The sequence below is a fragment of the Haemaphysalis longicornis genome, unplaced genomic scaffold (assembly GCF_048455015.1).
Source record: "Haemaphysalis longicornis isolate Haplotype H1 unplaced genomic scaffold, Haemaphysalis longicornis Haplotype H1 scaffold_6, whole genome shotgun sequence".
NCBI classification, from domain to species: domain Eukaryota; kingdom Metazoa; phylum Arthropoda; class Arachnida; order Ixodida; family Ixodidae; genus Haemaphysalis; species Haemaphysalis longicornis.
Genome location: NW_027526407.1, coordinates 14,545,924 through 14,560,221, shown reverse-complemented (window position 1 = coordinate 14,560,221; position 14,298 = coordinate 14,545,924). Strand labels below are relative to the sequence as shown.

General features: G+C 44.6%; 2 pseudogenes across 1 annotated transcript; one reads left to right on the top strand and one right to left on the bottom strand.

Moving 5' to 3' along the window:
- Window positions 1-323: 323 nt before the first annotated feature.
- LOC144141888 (tubulin beta chain pseudogene) lies at window positions 324-2,219 on the bottom strand (annotated as a pseudogene).
- A 380-nt stretch (window positions 2,220-2,599) lies between these two features.
- LOC144141886 (uncharacterized) lies at window positions 2,600-13,875 on the top strand (annotated as a pseudogene). Its single transcript, XR_013316736.1, has 7 exons — window positions 2,600-2,637; window positions 2,970-3,406; window positions 7,050-7,063; window positions 8,494-8,648; window positions 9,455-9,528; window positions 10,734-10,814; window positions 13,522-13,875. The product of XR_013316736.1 is annotated as an uncharacterized LOC144141886 (transcript).
- Window positions 13,876-14,298: the final 423 nt, after the last annotated feature.

The following is a 14,298-nucleotide window of genomic DNA, read 5'->3' as shown; positions in this document are numbered from 1 at the left end:
ACCCAGTCTCTTTAACCCATCTGTTCAATATAAAGTATTTTTTTAAATGTTGTTGGAGGAGCTACCGGCTGCGACGTATGAGAAGCGGTGTAAGGGTGTTTTAACTCATGCGGTGTTGGTAAACCCGAAGAAGCTACCTACTCAGGCTAGTGTTCTCAAATATTTTCTTTGGAAAGTAAACTATTGCAGTTAACTGCTATGAATGTTGACAAAAGCGTGAATACTGACAAGCGAATACTGACAAAAAAGCGAATACTGACAAAAGCGTGAAGTCCTGGAACAAAATTTCTTTCCTCAAAGGTAAAGTGTAGGCGGAGAAAAAGGAAAACGAGGACCCCAAAAGAGAACACAGGAAACACGAAGTAGAAACGAGGCACAAAAGTATAAAAAGGAAGAGAAAAAAGGAGACAAAGGAAACACACTGGTTAAAAAAAGTGGAACGTAGAGGTGTCAGACATTGACGTCTGCTCCGGGCACATCCTCAAACTCTCCTTCCCCGTTGGCCGACGCCTCCTGGTATTGCTGGTACTCGGAGACTACGCCGTTCATTTTGGACTCTGCCTCGGTGAACTCCATCTCGTTCAGGCTCTCCTCGGTGTACCAGTGGAGGAAGGCCTTGCTCCGGCTGAATGGCTGCGCAAAGAACAGGGAAAAGAGGTGATACGGCTCACAAGACAATCAAAGACTGAGTGCACACATTAAGTCAAGTCCCTCCTGGGAAAAAGAACCAAAGTAGAATCTAAAGGCACCAATACTGCCATTGGATCCCCACGTGATAAAAATTATTCCTGCCGTATTAATTACATCGGGCCTCGTAACACCCTGTAGCTTCCGCTCGTAAAACCCCAGAAATTTAGATTAGCATTGCTGGCACGCCTGGAGAACTACATACGCGTGTATCAGTAGCATTTATAGAACTCCTAGCAGGAATTTAACCATTTCATTACCTTTGAGAATGCTCGCCTATACAGGCTTGCTACAAACCAGTTATGCTAAACAGTGAACACAAGTGCTGGGTAAAATTTTCGAGATGGCAAACATCAGCAGTAGTCTTAATTTCATACCCCACACAGCCAGGTCAAGTTAGGAGGCTATCCAAAGGAATCCAGGACGTACCTGTGAACTGCTCCGAGATGCGCTTGAAGAGCTCTTGAATGGCAGTGCTGTTGCCAATGAAAGTAGCAGACATCTTCAGACCACAAGGCGGACTGTCGCAGACAGCTGTCTTTTTGACGTTGTTGGGGATCCACTCCACAAAGTACGAGAAGTTTCTCTTCTGGACATTGAGCATTTGTTCGTCCACCTCCCGCATGGACATACGGCCACGGAAGATGGCCGCCACGATAAGGTACCGGCCGTGTGGATGGTCCCACGCCGCCATGATGTTCTTGGCATCAAACATCTGCTGGGTGAGCTCGGGAACAGACAGCGCTCTGTACTGCTGCGCACCTCCGGCAGTCAGCGGGGCGAAGCCTGGCATGAAGAAGTGCAGCATCGGGAAGGGAACCATGTTCACGGCCAGCTTGCGCAGGTCGGCGTTGAGTTGTCCAGGAAATCTGCATGCGTTATAAAGGGAAGAAGGCAAAGCGTGATATATAAAGATTGATTAAAAATTGGCTTTTATCCACGCTGTGAAGGGAGTTTGAAAACGAAGCTGTAAACGACATTCACACCAACCTCACATGCGACGTCCCTTGAGTTAACACACAAGGCTCTACGAAAAGTAAAGCCAGATATTCTTCCGTAACCTGGAATTCGCGGGGTCGGCGGACTGAACGCAGCAGCGGCCGTGCGTCGGGAGAAAGAAAACGGAGAGGAGCGTCTTTCCAAGGACGAGGCAGCCGAACGTCGCCATCCTGATGTGCTAGCCTGGGGCCACCCCACCGTGCCTCACAAGTGCACACAACGAACAAATACAGATAGAATAGAGGTACATTACAGGTACCTTAGTCATGTTGGTTGTAATAAAACTTTTTTGCAATAAATTTTCAATTCAACGGTTTCTTCGTGACGTGCGCAACAAGGAACTCCCAACGCTGATAGGGAGGGGAGGGGGCTTTTCACTCTGGAGCACAAGGTAGATGGCGCGGCGAATGGTTACCCATCGTTCCCCGCGTGCAGGTGCCTGCACACACCGGCGGGTGCGTCGTCTGGACGGCTTTGTCGTCTGCTTTAGCGACAGTTATTTTGGGCCTGATTTGGCGCAGCTTCGTGTCCATTGCGCGGTTTCTTCGCACGGCTTGATTCACTTGTTTGACAGTACCCTCTGGGTAACCTGCACCTGATGGAGTTAAGCAATCGTACGGCAAAGATAGGTGAAGGATTAGTGTGCAGGGCGGGAAAACGAAATGTAAAGACCACATACAGACAAAAGGCTGCAAGAGAAACACTAGCGTTTGCGCACTGCTTTTCACGAATTGGGCCCCGTTTTCTGAACTGGTGAAGACCAATTTGGTTGTGTTTTAACAAGTATTAGAAAAAGCGAAAGGAGAAACCGGTTCTGATAATTAGCGATTATAAAAGTTCCCTCAGCTTTCTCGCTATTCCAAAACTTACTAAACTAGTTTAAATGAATATCAAAGGGAGTCACTAAGCTCAGATGCCGAATTTGTTCGGTGTCCGCACCTGTGACGTACGGTGGTGTAGCCCCAAGCTAGCACATCAGGATGGTGAGGTTTCGCTGTCTCGTCCTTGGAAAGACGCTCCTCTCCGTTTTCTTTCTCCCGACGCACGGCCGCTGCTGCGTTCAGTCCGCCGCCTCCGCGAATTCCAGGTTACGGCTTGCAGAATCTCCGGTTTTACTTTTCGTAGAGTCTTGTGTGTTAACTCAAGTGACGTCGCAGGTGAAGTTGGTGTGGGTGTCGTTTACAGCTTAGTTTTCAAACTCCCTTCACAGCGTGGATTGGACCAATTGTTAAACCAATCTTTGTATTTCACGCTTTGCCTTCTTACCTTCATAACACACGCAGGTTCCCCGGAAAACTCAATGCTGACCTGCGCAAGCTGGCCGTGAACATGGTTCTCTTCCAGATGCTCCACTTCTCCATGCCAGGCTTCGCCCCGCTGACTGCCGGGGGTGCGGAGCAGTGCCGAGCGCTGTCTGTTCCCGAGCTCACCCAGCATATGTTCGATGCCAAGAACGTGATGGCGGAGTGCGACCCTCGACACGGCCGGTACCTTACCATGGCGGCCATCTTCCGTGGCCGCGTGTTCATGTGGGAGGTGGACGAACAAATGGTTAATGTCCAAACCAGAAACTCCTCGTAGTTTGTGGAGTGGATCCCCAACAACGTCAAGACAACTGTCTGCGACATTCCGCCGCGTGGTCTGAGGAAGTCGGCTACTTTCATTGGCAATAGCATTGCCATTCAAGAGCTCTTCAAGCGCATCTCGGAGCAGCTCGCAGGTACGTCCTGGATTCCTTTGGATAGCCTCCTAACTTGACCTGGCTGTGTTGTGTATGAAATAACTAGTGTACATGTTTGCCATTTCGAAAATTTTACACAGCATTTGTGTACACCGGTTAGCGTAACTGGTTTGTAACAAGCCTGTACAGGCAAGCATTTTCAAAAGTAACCTAATAGTTAAAATTTCTGCTAGGAGTTCCATGAAGAATGCGTTTGTGCTTTTTTCCGCCTCGTCCACCATGGTCACTACCCTAGGCGCGCTTATTCTTCCGCTGTAAGAACAAACGTTCGGAGCAATTGAATGAAGCCCGCACCAAGAAATTTTGTAGCGGGTTGCTCCCGGTGCTGCTTAAGAAAAAAAGAATTCCTAGGCGTTGGGAATGCTCAGAATGCTTAGGAATGGCTGTTAGGAACACGACCGTCTTTATAAAGCCGCTTTCGGTTAGGAATGCCGATGCAGATGCGCGTTCATGCTGCTCTTATTTCGTGGAAAATGTTCGTAAAATACGCGAAGTGTTCATTAGGCTAGGTCGTGATGATGAGTTGTCAGTTATGTATGACCTCGCAGTAATACAAGTGCACAGATAGCTGCCAGGTGTAAACATGGCAGTGGTTTTTTACATAATCAACAACTCTGGTTGATCTCCCCCCCCCCCCCCCACCACCACCACTGTTTTACATGAGTATTTTGTGCCTTTAGCCAAAAAGATAGACAAACGTCGGTGGTATAGTGGTTTGCATAGCTGCCTTTCAAGCAGTTGACCCGGCTTCGATTCGCGGGTGACACATGTTTTTCTTTTCTATGGCATGAAGGCACTGAAAGCCTGTAAAATTGTGTTTCACCTTTTTTTGAAGCTTGGTTTCATCTAGTAAAAATAAACAAAATGACCCGTGTATAATCTGGTTTTAGATATACCGAGTCATCGACCCTTGCAGGCTGGTCGTGTCACTACCAACCGCTCATTCACTTACGAGCACAGCTGGCCTGCACCACATGCGGCAGACTGATTTGCGTCTACCATACGCTCACATTCGATGCACGGTTCACCGAGCAGTTCCGAGAGCGCCAGCTGCCTCTGACGATCGTTGCAAGGTGTTGTGAATGAAACATTAGAATTAATGCCTTAGAATGAAAATGGTGTGATAAGTGCTTACATGAATTCACCTCTTACAGCATAACATTGAGCGTATAGGCTTCTAGTCGTCACGCTTCTAATTATAGTTAGATGTGGGGTGGGACAAATGGAGTGAGGGAGTGAGTGAAAATTTTATTGCATAACCGCCTCTAATCCTAGAGGTCGGCCAAGAGCCCTTGGGCTGTAACAGCGTCTCCGGCCAGCTGAATCGCCCAGACTTGATCCGCTGGGTCGGAGCTGAAGAATACGGTCTCCCATTGCTCTACAGTAGCGAAGTTGCGACCTAACGTTGTCGCCTGTGGACAGGCCCACAGCATGTGTGCTAAGTCTGCCCTGTCCTTGCACCCGTGGCACTTGTCAGAATATTGCCCGGGGTAACAGTGATTGTACGTAACCGGGTTGGAATACCAGTTGGTCTGTAGAAGTCTGCAGAAGTCTGCAGAGAATACTATTTTTGTTGAGTCAAGTTCGTTTACTACATATGAATTATGCATTCTTTATTAGGTACGCAGGTGACCTACAAACTTCGAAAAAGTGATAATTGACCTGGTTGGTGCACTCGCAAACAAAATAGTTGGAATCACACACACAGCAAAAAGAAGACACCGACAAATGGGGCACTACTTCAACGTGCACGCATTGATTGCATGCACAAAATTATGCACACACGTCGGATAGAGGAAGTCTTCACTTTTTTAACCACAGCACGCAAATAAAATTGTATGCGTGGTATGTACGCCAGGGTAATAAAATAAAGATTCCCAACTTCCAAGTTTTCATTCAAGCTGAGTGTAGTGGTAGTGCGCTTGTACGTTTACTACCACATTTCTTCATGCGATACAGTTTTACTGCTTCACGTGGTTTGTACCGCTACCTTCACCAAATTCCAGCTGCCTTTCCAGCCGTATGCCCTGTAGTGCCCAGAAGTTCTGATATTTCTTTTTAAAGGAGGACCGACACGAAATTTGAAAACTGTGATAACTGCGTAAAAAGATTTCTTGTGATATGGAGATAACCGCCCTGTGTTTCCAACAGTAACCGTTCAGCATAAGATATTTTGAATCTAATTTAGCCTATCCAGGCTGCTCAAAGCTCAGAACGGATACCCTACCAGCGTCGGCATCAGCATGACGCCATCTGCGCCTTGCCCCAAACTGCTGCTGTCAGGGCTCCCGTGACGTAGCAAAAGCATTGGCTGCTATTGGCGGCATCGGTTAATTGTGTAATTCTATAAACACCCTTCACCTGTTCACATTTTTACATCTTGCCATGTTCTATACTGTGCCGCGCATGCGCAGACAGTCGGTGCTGGCCACCGATAGAATGGCGCCGCCCAAACCTAACAAGTTAAAAAGTTCTACACCACTGCGCTGATTCATCGCGACAGATTTCGCACGCTGCTTCATTTCGTGCAAGTTAATGTAAAAAGCTTAAGTCTCTCGCCTTAGTGTTGGGCAGATGATGTCGGAGATTAGATACCTACGCTCGGAGAAGTCGTACACTGCGGATGAAATAATTACTCGATCTTCACAGAGAAGCGGTTTATGGCTGGGATATAGTAGATCGTCACTAGCGGCAGTTCACGTTTAAACCAACAAGTGCGAGAGTATGAAAAAATAAAAAATAAAGCCTCTAGGGCTCCCATATTTTGATATCAGGGGGCTTGAATTGCTCTCAAAATAACTCTCCGCAGCAATGCATTTTTTATCCGCGAAGCGAGTCTAAAGCTACTCTGCAACACCTCCGATAAACGGTCTCATTCTTTTCTTTGCGTCTCGAAGCACTGCGAAAGGTATAGTTATCGCCTGCACGGAGATGCACTGGGTAATTTGCTTGTCGCATCAAATATGCCGCCTGTTTCTTTTTTGCTTTTGTGGTTTTATTTTTGAAGTTTCTATCGAACGCGTTCAGTGCGGCCACTGAAGAAAATCTCGCCAATAACCGCTGTACACCGCTTTAATGGCGTAATTCCATCGGCCGAAGAATGCCGTGACAGGAAAAGACAGAAAAATATTTTGTACAATTCTCTAAGTTACCTGATGGGCATGGAGCAGTAAATTCTGACTGAGGTACTTTGCGTGCATTACTTTAAATAGTTGATGTGGTGGTTCACTATGTTCTGCAAGAATTTAAGGATTTCAGAATAGGTTGGAAAAAAGCGTTGTAGGGCCCCTTTAATCGGGATCGGTGTAAGCTTGGTCTGTGTATGCTGGCTTTCCCACATAGTGCGCAGCTCAGTGATGCCAGAGTCCTTCAATTGAAGGACTCTGGTGATGCATAGCCATCTCCGGAGGGAGTACAGTTACAGCCGCACTTTATACTCCGCTCTAAAGCACCGCCCCTTTCCCGAGTCCCGTATTCTCCTCGCCACGCGAGGCGTCTCTCTCCGCCCCGGCATTTCGCAATGCAGCACGCTCTTCGGCGGCCATCTGTGCGGCCTACCAGATCCTGCGCCGTGGCTGGCGTTGCTGTGCTTCAATAAGACGTCTTTTTCTCTACTCACCAGTATGCGTGTCCCAAGTCTGTGAAATGGAGATGTTGCTGCTGTCTTTATAAGTCAACATTGCAAATACGTAATATAGCTAAATCCCAACATAGCAGATCCCAACACAGGGCCAGCGTCGCTGGACTTCTCACGTCAGAGGGTGGAGGCTGTCTGATTTTGTTTACCATTGCGTTCAGTGGGGGTCATCAATGAATTGAAAATACGAGACCGGTGTTTACAGATGCTGGTAGGCTTGGCCGCGTGCAATAAAATGGCGAGATTTTATACTTGTAACTGGAAATAAAATGATAGGAACAGTGACTCCTTTGGTAGCATTTGGCACAAAATTGTAGTAGAGTACCACCATCTACACTTCGCACGAATACTCTGCAGTATTTGAGCAATTCTTCAAAGTGAAAAATTGTGTAATGTGTTCTGCTTGTACGGGGGTTTTTATGTACAGGGGTTATATGGGGAGAAACAAATTAAACTATGCTGATACTACTAGGAAGAATGATTCGTTTATGCACACTGAGTACGCAGCACTATGGGAAAGTGACTTTACGGTACACAATGATTCTGTGCCCATAAAGAAATTTTGTTTCAGATTTGACACCATCTAGAATTTTGTTTGTTTAAAGTTTTATGGGTCGCCGAAAGCCCCTGTGCTCAGCACCGGGCGTACAGGCAATTTCACGACGTACTAACTTCTCTATAGCGCCAAAACCGTCAATCGTATTAATCTCTGTCTGCAATCTCGTTTCGTACCGCCACACACAGGAACACTTGTCGCAGATGCTATTTGATGGCATCAAAACAAAATCCTAAAAGTACGGAGTTCAAAAGCCCAAACAGGGATTCGCCCTGTTGCATTTTGCACTACTTTTTTACCTCTCCTTTGTCCCATCAACATTCACCGACACACCACAACAGACACAGCAGCTGCTAATGGTTATTTCCGTATTACGGGCTCGATAAACAGCTGCGTCTTTTTTCCTGGCAGTAAAACAAACGCCACTTTTCTGAGTGGGTGCACGCAGGGATCCACCACGGCTAACGGTTATTGAAAGCCGCCCATAATTTAGTCCAAGTTTTCAACGACGTAACACGTTACTACCATGCAGATGACACTCTTTTGCGTCATTTTTTTCATTTTCAATATTATGACCAGTTCATTTGCATACCTGATACTTCCACCTGCCTTTGGGAGATATACAGACCACGAAAAGGTAAGCCCTGCATCGAATACGATAAGAAAAGAATAATGATGGGAACCAGAGTTTTATGCAGTTCTGTTCGCCAACGTGTTTCAAGTACACTATTCGCAAATACAGGCTGTATGTTCAAGAAGTTGCTCGGAGATTTGATACACAAGAGCCGGTGGTTTTTCCGCCCTGCATTCCTATTAACCGCATCAAAGATCGTCCAATGCCAATTTATTCCTTGCCTTCTTCCTCTTCCGCAGTGTAACGACGTCAACGTAAGCACGTTCCTCGTGTACAGCAACGTCCCCGTTCAAGAGGTGCCGCAAGACGCACGCTGCGTGAAGTTCACTCGCGTGACACCAGTTGACAACGGCTTTGCCGACTACCGAATCACCTTTTCACCTACAGGGGATAAGTGAGTAATAACGATCGAGGTTTCATAAGTTGGTGACGCGTGGTGTGGAACTCGCAAATCCGTGCTTGTATTGTGAAAAAGGCGTGAAATGAAGGTAGGTAAATACATGTACAGAACGAACAGTAGTGTTGGTGACGTCCCTAACATAAGCATTTTTGGGCTTGACGAGGGGGGGGGTATGGGTAGAGACAAATAGTTTGTTTTTCGGCTCAGCTGACCCATGCATGAGACGGCGGATTGAGTTCAACGCCCAACGGGGAAGTCCGTTTGAACCGCAGGCAGGTGTGGATTGACTCTTTCGTTGGGTTGAGGTGGCGAGCTCTAAAGAGCTGACCAGGTCCTTTTCTGCGAATCCCGCCGGTCCGCACCGTGACGTCGATTCTTTGGATGCAGTTTGTGTAAACGCGGGAAGGTGAAAGTAAAAAGAGCCTGTGTGTAAACTCTACCCTCCCTCGTCGAGTATATGTATATTAGGGCTATAGCTGCTTTACATCGAATGCGAATTCACTGGGCAGACACGCCTTTCTGGTGTGTACTGACCACTGTAATGCTGCAGTATATAAAGAGAGAAAGAAACGAAAAACAGGACTCGAATTTCAAAACCTGAACCATCTTTTTTAAATTTTTTGGTGGCACGACATACTCAAGTAGCACTCAATTCGCCTGCTACATTGCGTAGCTACATTAGAAAGACACATCCTTGGTTGTTTCTGCTAGTGTTACCGCGATGCTCATGTGTTATAACGACTGCGCTAGTGTCACGAAAAAATGTTACTACGACGTGTTATTTATATGCTTTGTTCTAGGACCCTCAGGACCAAGTTAACGTCCTCTGTGGGCCAGGTGGTAAAAAACGTGCTGGAATCAGTTCCTCCAGAAGGTATGGTATACTTTTGTGAATACATAGCGAAAGTGAAACTAAATATTTATGCCTATCATGGTTGCATAAAGCCGAATATGTTTTGAGATTGTTTTAATATCCTGTTTCGTTTGGGGAAAGATTGCCTCACCAGATAAGGCCAAACCAAAAAGGCCAAAAACCTTTCCACGTTTACACCTAACAGCCACCCTCACATTAAATTACCCTGTTCAAGTCCCCTATAACTGCTGTGAATAAGATTTTTGGTCTATTCTATGCATTGTAGTCGAACATTTTTTAGCAGTTTGGTGGTCATGGCTAGCTACGTAAGCATATAAATTTGCCACATTGAACTTAAGTGCCTTATTTGGACTTCGCCACGATTACTGACATACGGTCATGTGGGCAGGACATTCTTTAGTATTTCTTGCGACTACTTTGTAGGTAAGAAATTCGACTCTAAGCCATATCCTCCTGGATGATCTAGTTAGGGCAAAACATGGCTGGAGCAAACCGCGACATTCGGCTGTCAAAACCTGAGCATAGCTCGACATTGGCCCGAACAGTGATTCCTGACTACAACTTGGTGTTACATGGCTACTATGCTTTAGCGGCCCCCAAACGAAGGGATTTTCGCCGTAAATATTGTAAAGGCTTGATAAAGCAATTGTGGTGTTATTGCATAGGCACTCAGTAAAATTTCTCTGAGAATTCACGGAAAGTGGATAGAGATTCTGTTGAACCTCTGTGAACAATTTTTATAGAAAGTCAAAAGAGATACTCTAGATAGATTCAAAAAGCGAGTACTCGAGAGAAAACGTAATTTGAAACTCCGAATTTCAGAAGGAACGCGGTGGCAAAATCAGTTTTCAAACCAGAAAGACGAACTTTATTGAGACGTAACCATCATCATAATCAGACTGTCCACGCCCACTGCAGGGCAAATGCCTCTCCGGAAACTTTGAGAATTAATACTGAGCACTTATTAGATTGTTTTGATGAAAATCAATACACATTCACAATCATCAAGGAAAATATATTTGTAAGTGTTGCATAATACGGGCATATTAAGTAAAAAGCTCTTTTTGGAACATGCTTCTGATGACGAGATCCAAAAAGAAAATGTGTTGTTCAGTATTGAATGCTTCCTCAACAACCAAATAATTAGTTGAGTCCTGTCGCCTTCCTGTCCTGTCGCCTTTAGTTTTGCACTAAATACCTTTCAGGTAAGAATCCGAAGCCGTTTAGTGTTTTGTACACTGACTGCAGCATCTGTAAGATAACAAGTTTTCCTCATCCCTCCAGAGGTAAGTACCTAGCACCCTACCACTCTTTTTAAAGCGAGAGCTTTCTTTGGGGGTCTAATGTTCTCCTGTCAAAAAACGAATGCATTTCCCCATAGACCGGTTGGCCGACCGAAAAGCTCTGATAAGATCTCTGTACACACGGTGCGTGCGTAAAAGAAGGCTTGCATTGAGTTAAAACGGTTACTCAAAAATAAAAAAAAATTAACTGTTCTTGATAAGACACTACACGCATTGATCATGAAGGAGTGCAAAAGTGTACATTTACCTCATAAACCACGTATCGGTATACATTTGATTTTTCATAAATTTGTTTACTTAGTGCGTCGCATGAAAAATCGTCGCATGAGTTTGTTCTTCATTTGCGATTTCGGCCTTTGAAGGTTTGGCGATTGCTTGGACGCACTTTTTAGCGAAGCTCCTGGCGCAGTTCTGACGCAGATTTGATGTCGGAAAGCTTTCGCTCTTCTCTCTCAACTTTCTTCAGGAAGGGATTGTAAAGTTTTTTATAGTAGTTGCACACGCAGTTAACCTTACTACGTTTCATCTATACTTCCAAGCTGGGATTTATAATCCGGCAACTAACCTCCATCGAAGTTTACTTCTACCGAAAATGAGGCATAGGAAGAACAGTTACTTCTTGGCCGCTAAAAAAAGAAATACGGAGATTACACAACGGACAAGTTAAAGATTTTTTGCCTCCCACGAGAATTGTAATGTAAGGCACAGTGTTGCAAAAATTTGTAGTTTAAGTAGTGCAAAACCGTTCATGGTATAGTCAAACGTTGGTTATTTTGCTAGAAATCCGACGTATTATGAAGTGAACTGTTTTGTGGGATATAAGGAGATAAAACACAAAAAAAAATCCGCAGAAATTCAGATAATTGGCCAATATTGCATAGCATTTTTACACCGCTGGTCTTTATCAGAAGTTTCTTTCACACAGATGTGACTATAATTAGCCAATTACGTTGGGTTTATTTCGTTGTTTCAAAGTCTACCTTTGTTTCTTTCAGCCGATCATGTACAGCTGCCGTCAGAAGTAATTGTAGCACGGGAAATGTGGCCGAACCGCATAGGATTGCCGTGTAGCTACACCAGCTGTAAACAAGAGCAGCAGAGCACGCATGCGTGCCTACCGACGCCGATTGCCCTGCTATACTTCTTAAACCACTTTTTTAATGGGGTTTCGAGCGCTCTTCGCAGCATACCGGTCTCAGCGTCGGCGCTGCTAGCAGACCCACCTAAAAATATTAGAAAACGAAAATTTTCACTTCAGATTCTTGCGATTTCAAGACTTGTTCAGAAGCTCTTCTGCGCTGAAAATGTGTAAGCGACACTGCTAGATACCACATTCTATTGGCGCCGTCGCTGAGACCAGTATGCTCGAACAACGCTCGAAGAAGCGTTAAAATAAGTCGGTTGATAAGTATAGATGGGCTATAACCGTCGGCAGGTGCGCATGCGCGTTCTGTTGCTTTTGTTTGCAGCCGTTGCAGCTACACGGCACCCCTACGCGGCTCGGTTACAGTTCTCGCGCTCCGATTACTTTTGACGGCATCTGTACACTTACCTCATTATACCGACTAAATGGCTCAAATCTCCCCTTATGTAATGTGTGAAAATGTAGGCGATATATGGAGGGTACGTTTTACCGATTTCTTATTCGGGTCTCCTTCAAATATTTCTGGCTCTGTAAATTTGGTCACCGTTTTTTGAGGAAGGACAAATCTGTGATCTACATTTTTGATTTCGTAACTTAACTTTCATTCTTTGTCGCTTTTTTTACTTCATATTGTTTTCTTTCTAATGCGGTTCGACACCTCATTTCAACTTACGCGATTACAGCGGGTAATGTAGTTAACTCCGCCAAAAGTACATTTTTTGTGCGAAGCAGTGTATACAGTAGAGGCTCTGGGGGTATTCAAGGAAGAATGCTACACATAAAAACTGCAGAAAAATCCATTGCATCGCGTGAAAGCGCCCAGATTTAAGGACTACACCTAGAATAAAATAAATGCTTCAGCACATAAAATTCGGAAATGGCGGTTATAAGAGAAGGTTCTTCGGAAGGCCCTACGGCGATTTATCCGATCTCACAAGCACACACGAAGTTAAATCGTTTGGATCCGTGCTGCGGTAAGGTTCTGCAAAAGTCATAAATAATTGTCACATAGTTGCTTTTAAGAGTTGTAATACTCATGATATTCTATGCCCTAAAGGTTGCCGAAAACCCAAGCAACATGAGGTACAAGCAGAAAAAATAACCGAACTGTTTTAGGCAAGAAGAAGGTACATAAAAATTTACTCACCGCAAAAACATATTACTAGAATATAATAACTTGTACATATGGGCCCAATCACTGAAAACACTGCACATAACACCTCTAAGCTATTATATAAAAGAGCCAGACATTTTGTGCTGGAGATTAAATAGGTGGTGACTCGCGAAGAACGTAACACAGCATATATTAATAAATTGAACATGTCGTTAGCAAAGAAGGGTCGTCACTAACACTGTTTTGAACGTTGTTATTAGTGCTTTGATCAGTATAACTTTCATTCATTCAAATTTCTTCATTTTACTTCTGCGCTCTTTTTTGACAAAAAGCATCAGTGCTGACATTTTGTGCAGATTCTAACGAACCGCAAAGAAAATGTGTAGAATTGCCCGGAATTTCTAAAACAAAACGTTTTTACTTCTTTACAGAAAACGCCTGTATGCTGTTCATCGCAGAGATGCACTTGCGAGAAGAAAGCCTCCACTGCCATTTCATCTTCAATCTTCTCTGTGGAGTTACCAAAAAGTACCTCTACGCAAACGAAAGCTGCCTTACCAAAGTTGTGTAAAAGGGGGCATTTCGAAGATGAACCACTTTGAGAAGCCGGGGTTCTTTGAAGTATTTGAATGAAGATTGAAATTCAATGCGAAAAGCTGTTTGCCCATAAAAAACACAGAAGTACAATAACTCTACAATTTCTGATAGTTGGCGAAAAAATATACTTATGCATGCTTGTTACGAGGCCTTGTAAATGAATGCACTTTTAAAAAATGTTTCCACGAGCGCCACATCTCTAAAATGTATCTGAAATAAAAGGAAATGATTCTAAAGTAAATGCTTCGATTCCTGTGTTGTTGGTGGATGACATTATACAAGAACCACCAACCCCATGGTTAGAGTAAAGCAGTGGTACTTGGTACCAGTGCCTTTCGTGTTGGTTTCTTAAACAGAAATATAGCGATTGAAAGGTGAACTGTACATTACCTTTTTTTAAAAACTGAAAACAACAAGTCTGCAAACTTGCGTTTGCAGGTACGTGAGGAAAAATGGTCGGCCTGTCACGGAAACAAAAATAGAACTTCAGGGCAGATTTCATATCTAACTGGGCTACATATTCCGCAATATGAAACATCACATTCAACGTCCTTAAGGGGTGATGCTCCCCGAAAACACTTTTTAGTTAATGCTATACCCATGGTCATGAA